Source organism: Gadus morhua, chromosome 19 (genome assembly GCF_902167405.1).
Source record: "Gadus morhua chromosome 19, gadMor3.0, whole genome shotgun sequence".
Lineage (NCBI taxonomy): Eukaryota > Metazoa > Chordata > Actinopteri > Gadiformes > Gadidae > Gadus > Gadus morhua.
The window spans coordinates 19,601,625-19,609,124 of NC_044066.1; the positions used below are offsets into that span (position 1 = coordinate 19,601,625).

At 49.9% G+C, this 7,500-nt stretch overlaps 1 long non-coding RNA gene across 1 annotated transcript in view; it reads left to right on the forward strand.

Moving 5' to 3' along the window:
* The window catches only part of LOC115532601 (uncharacterized), a 15,404-nt gene extending 10,986 nt beyond the window's left edge, over positions 1–4,418 (forward strand). Inside the window, exons 2-3 of the long non-coding RNA XR_003974080.1 lie at positions 2,549–2,646; positions 3,575–4,418. This is a non-coding gene — a long non-coding RNA (uncharacterized LOC115532601). The remainder of the gene's footprint in view (positions 1–2,548; positions 2,647–3,574) is intronic.
* Positions 4,419–7,500: the final 3,082 nt, after the last annotated feature.

Sequence of the window (7,500 nt, forward strand, 5' to 3'; positions counted from 1 at the left end):
TATCTGCCCGCGGATTTAACGCGCGCAAGGTCCTTGGTTGGAGTCCACGTTGGACATGCGACGGGGGGGGGGGGGGGGGGGGGGGGGGGGGGGGGGGGGGGGGGGGGGGGGGGGGGGGGGGGGGGGGGGGGGGGGGGGGGGGGGGGGGGGGGGTGGGGGGGGGGGTGGGTGAGGGTGGGGGGTGTTAAATACTGCAAAAGCGGGGCTGACGTCTAGACCGCGAGCTGAGGGTAATTACGAGTCTGACCGTGAATAGAATGAGTTTGAAGACTCATCTTTGTTCGCGCGAGGGGCCTGAATTGCCTCCAATAACACAGATAAGCAGCGCTGGGTCCTTTTCCCTCTTTCCTTTTTTTGGTGGAAAATATTTGCCGACTTTTCCCATAAAGCGTCGAGGACGGTATTTACTCTAAAGATAAAATGATTGTGTACAGTAATCTGACTTGTTAGCATAATGTCCCCTTTCAGCGTCAGACTGCTCCTTAGATTAGTGATGTGGAGGTATTCATGGTCCGAGCGACTTAAATAGTTTATCTTAAACTTAACCGAAACGCCCGCCTTATGTAAATATATCCGCCTATAGCATTAGTGGACACACACACACACACACACACACACACACACACACACACACACACACACACACACACACACACACACACACACACACACACACCCCTATTTCCCTTCCTCCTCATGAATACATAAATACTATTGCTCATATTTATGAGTTGATAGGATTTACCAATGAGTTTTATATTTGCTTAAGATATGTGTGGTATTTGTAAATCCCCACGGATTGGGAGGTCACACAGAGTAATGGCGTTCGTAAGGTTTTTTTCTCCCCGCCGCTGAATAGTGTGACATCTTCACATCACCGGTGTGGTATTCGTCGGATATTAAAAAGCAGCCCGACGAATCGCCTTTTAGCATCAGAATGGGGCTTTTCATGTCACTTTCTTCTTCCACATCGGAATCATTTTGTCGTAATGTATTCTTTTCGGGGGAAATATTTGCCTTTGAATTGTACCGTGTTCTTTGGTTACGGTGATGGCATTAGTCGCTCAATTCAAGTATTGTTGGAGGATTCTGTTTGCTACAACCTTCAGAACAACCTTCTATAATATAATGATATATTGCGGCGCTGTTAAGCACTTGTCCGAATGAACACCTTGCCATCGTTAGCCAATTACATCGTATAGATGCGGTTTATTTGGAGAGGTCCTACAAAAATAAAAGCAGTTTTTTCTTTTTTTTACAGCCACAACCTTGTAAAACAGTTAGGAGTTCTGAGTAAGTGTTGCACACTTTGCAACACTTTCCTCCAACCATTCGCCTGTAGGCGAAACGCAAAGGAATTCTGGGAGGTTACAGTTGAAATGGCTCGTAATGGAAACCTCCTTTACGACATAACATCACTTTTAAGTGTAACTCGATAGTCTAGTCGGTGAGTTAGGCTTGACTCCCAGCCCGAAAGACCGCCGGTTCAAACCCCCAAGTCCAAAGTCCTACCTGCAAACGTCCGTGAGCCAGAGGCCTTACCTTATTGAGTTTCACCTACACACAGTTCCCTCTAAGTTGTTTCGGATCTAAACAGCTGCTCATTTCTGCTCATAACATTTACGATATCTCAGGCATTCCGCAGCTGTACGGTCTAGTCATTCCCACATTCCCACCTCCCTGACTTTGACTTCGCAAACCCCCGGCGCGATCGTCAATGTTTAAGCCAGCGCCCGTTAATATGCGCGGCTGCGGCGGCGTGTTTGGCTTTCGGACGGGTACGGTTGAAGGAAAGGACACAAGGGTATCAAAGGTGTCAGATCATCCGTCCTGTGATTTACAGGAGGCAGAGAACTCGAGCCTTCCAGGTAGACTAACCTTTAACTTGAGTCAGCGCCTGAGGGGGGGTTGGGGAGAGAGCTGCATAGTTCTGTGTAGAGAAATGCGTGGTTGTACTGTACATTGCATCACGATAGTACGCAACCTGTGTCACTCACTCACTCTCTCTCCTGGTCTCTCTCTCTGTCTTTGGTCTCGCTCTATCTCCCGCCCTCTCTGTCTCTCTCTCTGTCTCTCTATCTCTCCACTCCACTTTCTCTCTCTCTCTCTCTCTCTCTCTCTCTCTCTCTCTCTCTCTCTCTCTCTCTCTCTCTCTCTCTCTCTCTCTCTCTCTCTCTCTCTCTCTCTCTCTCTCTCTGTGTCTGTCTCTCTCTCTCTCACCCCCCCCCTCTCTCTGTCTCTCTCACGCACACAAACACATTTGCGTAGTTAAAAAAAAAGCACATGCACTCACACGCTTCACTGAGAGTCCAGGTGCACTTTGCTGAAAGTTTATTGCGTTCGCCTCAGAGCTGTGCAGAAAACAGTCATCCCAGAGAGGAGAGAGAGGGTCACCTCCTGCCCGTACATGTTGCCTTTCTCCCCCCGCAAGCATCGGAAAAAACGAGTGGGCAGAAAGCAACCGACACGGCTTCCCTACGGATCTCTGGGTGACCTGGATCGATTGGCACTAACGCTGTGGGGGTGTTTGTGTTTGTTTTCGTCTCAGGTAGCGGCCATCGTTGGATCCTACCCCCCCCACCCCCACCCCCCTGCCCCACCTAGTGACTGGACCCAGCCCCCGGATCTCAGCCCCCCCACGCCAGGGTGAGTGAGCACAGCTGGACCCCTGTGGTACACACTGTATAAGCCCCTTCACCACTCGACCGCTGATCGTGACATAGGCCTGACCTTTATTTGGAAAAAAAAAAACAAATTGTCAATTGTTAAATTAAATGTTTAAAAAATGAAGAAAATAAAACAAAAAGTTTCCCCAGATGTCCGTTGCAACACATCTCTCCAGAACTGTTTTAAGTGATCTAGATTTTCGTCAAACATTTATTTAACTTTGTGCCATTATTTGTGTCATTGTTATTCCCGTATCGTCCAGTCGTTAATCATCAGACGTTTCATAAACACAGTTGTCGAGGGCCTCCCGTTGCCGTGGCTCCCGTCATCATTGTTATCTCCTTCCCGCTGTATTTGAGAGACCGAGTTATCTAGTCGAGGGGGGGGGGGGGTCAATGGGCCCCACCACCCCCTCCACTCCAACCGCCCCCCCCCCCCCCCCCCCCCCCCCCCCCCTCTCCAAACGTAACAAATCTTCATCTTGTCCACCTTGATAGAATTCCCCCTTCACTGCCCACTGCCCTGTTGGTTTTCACACACCACAGGTTTTTCAATCTACTCACTAGCTTGGAAGTTATGATATGCATTGAGACCGGGGCGGCAGGAGGGAAAAAAAACTGGACACCCAGTGAATATCAGATGTTTTAATAGTTTTCTGTTTTTCATTTATAGTCGTCCTCGAGAGAAGGACACAGTGGTGGACACAGGGTGCTAGTTCTTTTGCTTGGCTTCGAGGTTGTGAAATCTCAAGGCACTTGAGTTGCTAATGGTATTTGTATCATTGTATTGTGTTATTGTGGGTATGACCACCGCACAAAGAAAGCCATATATATATGCAGTGTGTTGTTTCGGTTGAAACTGATTCAACGTCTGAGCTGATCCTGTTTGTTTTATGTTCCCCTCGCAGGATGAAATATGCCCACTCTGTGACCTTAACACAAGACAGAAGAAACGCGATCTGAAAAACAAATCGGTGAGTGAATTAAAGTTCCCTACTGTGTGCTGTTATTGTCATACCCTGTTCCCTGGCGAAGTGACCCTCCATGAGCTGATAAGCTTGATGAGACAAACACATCTTTTGGGTGTGTGAATGTGTTCACTTGGAGGCAAATTATGTGCTGGTGAAATGGAAAGAACAAGAGGTTCAATGATTCGTACCAATTTTAGTTATTTTCATTTATTTCTCAATCTATTATTGTACTTCGTGTAATTCGTTTGATCGTTTTTTTTTGGTTTCCTGTTGCATTAGCAGATTTGCGACATCACATGACACAACAACACACAGTTTGATCCCATGAATGACGTAGATTCCAGGGTAAACAACTGATTTGCAGCATAGCTATTATTATGAATACAAAACAAAACATATCAAGAAACCAGCACTTCCTCTCAGCGTAACCATTTGACACGGTAGAGTTGTGTACTACAATGTTATTAGCCTAGAATCACAGCAGCGGTCAGCAGTTAAACAGCAGATTTAAACTTGAAAGACAAGCGTGAGTCGTTTCAAGTGGTTTCCCTGGCCCTTTCTCACAAAGGGGAGGAGGGTATTAAAGGTTGTTTGTCGCCATGTCAATGGTGCTATCAGTGCAAGGAATCTCGGGGCCCCAGCAATTATCCCTCAAACATTGCAACAGACTCCTGCAGACACGCAAACACAAATCCTCCCCCCACACACACACACACACACACACACACACACACACACACACACACACACACACACACACACACACACACACACACACACACACGTAATTATACAAACATGTGTACAAAGACTCACACACTTGCACACACATAGGCATACACACAAACACACCCACACACCCACACACACACACACACACAAAGGTTCAGGCCGTACAGGTGTGTAGTCACGTACACACTCGGATTGTAACCGGTTTCAAAGTATGTGTAAGCGCGTCGCGTTTATTACATCCAGTGTTTACATTTGTGCATTCTGTCGGAGAGCAATATGTTGCCTCTGTTTGTTGCCAGCCCTTTTCTCATTTTACGATGTTGACAATCTAAATATTTAGAGAGAGCGGGTGTTTGGACAGCTAGCATGGACAGCTGCCCGGCAGCGAGAACCGTGGTTTGTACATTTGGCCGTTTGACCATTTTTTTTAATGTCACTGGCGCACACATACAGCGCACTCGAGTTGGACACAAAATTCAGGCCATTGATCTATTTAAACATTTCATATTTTTTTCCAGTTTCTTTCTTTTTTGGAGTGAGAACACATATATATATATATTTTTGTAAAAATCTCATTACCCCAGCCGCAGAATGGGGCCTTTGAGGTCTGCGTATGATTAAAAGCGCACAGAGGGAAGTAGAGACAGAGTGGCTTGGCTGAAGACCCAGAGTCCAGTCTGCCCCCCCCCCATGAGTCCCATTTCCACAGGGCTAAGCTAAAAAACGCAGAGACTACCCCCTCCCATAGAGCGCCCCCCCCTTCAATCTCTCTCCACCTAAAAGAGATTGGAATTATTCTATTTTAATTTGCATAGTATCCACTTCAAACTCTTCAAAGATGAACTCTTAACGGCAGATCCGCTCCTCTCTTTAATCACTGGGAGGGAAAAATAAAAAAAAAATAGGGCGTCTTAATTGCCCGAACGCCATTGATGGGGCCGGATTGGCCGGTGCCAATGTACACTTTATACATCAAATATCCACAGCAATTAAGCGTATCTTCTGAAGCCCGCGTCCGTACGGCACGGTGCACCCCCCCCCCCCCCCCCCCCCCCCCTTCTCCACCCCTCCACCCCCCAGCGACGATCCCTTAAACTTTCCAAATTGATTTCTTGTCGTAGATCAGAGGATCCCCTTTCCCCATTCCTCCGTCTCTCGCCACTCAAATCTCCAGTCCTCAAACGGGTCCTCAATCCCCCCCCCCCCCCCCCCATACACAGCGCCTCCCCTATCTACGAGGGGGCCACGAGCGCAGTGGGACCCCCAGGGGTCTTAACCCCTGGCTCTCCTGACTCTGCTACTTAGAGTGGAGGAGGTGGTGGTGGTGGGGGTGGTGGTGGTGGTGGTGGAGGGTGGTGGTGGTGGTGGTGGTGGTGGTGGTGGGGGTGGTGATGGTGGTGGTGGTGGTGGGGGTGGTGGTGGTGGTGATGGTGGTGGTGGTGGGGGTGGTGGTGGTGGTGGTGGTGGTGATGGTGGTGGTGGTGGTGAATCAAAGGGACTTTGACCCTGTTGCCCCACCGGAGAGCCTCCCATTGTCTGCCTGATTTAGAATCTGGGGACAGAGAGAGTGTGGAGGTGGTGGGTTGATGTGATGCCCCCCCCCCCCCCCCCCCCACACGTTGGCTCCTCTAATCTTTATCCACCATTAACCCCGGTGCACCGGTGTGTGGCTGAGAAGCGGGGGGGGGGGGGGGGGCATTGGTCATTTCCCCCCCCTCTCCAAGCCCCCCTCCATTCACTGCCACCCAGAATATTTTAAGGTTAAGCCCCCCCCTCCTCCTCCTCCTTCTCAATCTTTTAACAAAAAAGTCGTACTCATCAAAGGTTCGCTTTGCGCTCGAGTCCCTCGCCACTCCCCCCCCCCCCCCCCCCCCCCCCATACACACACACACACCTTCTCCTCATCTCATGGGATCCGTTCATTCCTCTGCTTTCTGCTTCTCTCTGCATACCCCCCACCCCCCCTCCCCCAGGCCCCCTCTCAGGTCCACCGTTTAGTCCTTAAACTAAGGAGTAGAAGGCAGGGAGGAAAGGGAGGGCGCGTCGATTATAAGTTCCTCTGAGAGCTCCTGGAAGTTCTGCCGGTGTGATTTAACGAGGCCTGGTTTACGGCTCCCGCGGTGAGCGCAAATCGAGAGCGCGACGCAGGGTCGGGACGGGCGGTTTGCGGTGGATCTGACGTCCGGCTGTTTGCTGATCTCTTGCCCGGATTAGGAAGCCTTTTCTTAACACACACACACACACACACACACACACACACACACACACACACACACACACACACACACACACACACACACACACACACACACACACACACACACACACACACACCCGAGCCCTTAACGTGCGAGTAGCGGACGTTCGATTCTCTGTTCACATACTTTGTTCTCTACTCGCTCGCTCACCCCTCGCGGGCGACGCACCCCCTGACGAAACACATCACCCGTTGTTCCCGTAACTCCCGAAAAAACCTCCCAACCATAACAAAAAGTCCAAAGTGTGTATATGTTTTGGAAACCTGCAAACTTCTGAGCCGCTCACTCAAGAACACTTCTCTGCGGACACCGATACAAGTCCCTCTTTCTCTCTGGCCTTCTTTCTTTCCACCTGCAGTCTGTATTGCGTTTCTCAGCAAGTGTTAGTAATTTATCACCACACACACACACACACACACACACCACACACACACACACACACACACACACACACACACACACACACACACACACACACACACACACACACACACCCCTCCTCTCCAGGTCTGAGATGCAGTAATGAGGATCTGAGTAGAGAAACACGAGAGACCGACGATATGAAGGAGGACCGGAGGAGAAGATTGAGGACGGAGTGTTTGTACAGAGTGGACAGTTGCCATGGAGGGAGGAGCGACATTGGAGGGGGAGAGAGAGAGAGAGAAGGGTTAGGCTCAGGATGGGTATTGCCATCGCTCCCGACGGACGAGGGGCTCAATGAATCTATTGATCGACGCGCAGCCACCCCTCCAGAGTCAACACTGTCAACCTCGTCTGTCGCCTCGCGGCGCAATACTTTCTCTGGGTTTCTGCTTTAGCTCTCGCTCACTCTCACTCTTGCTCTCTCTCTCTCTCGCTCTCACTCGCTTTCTC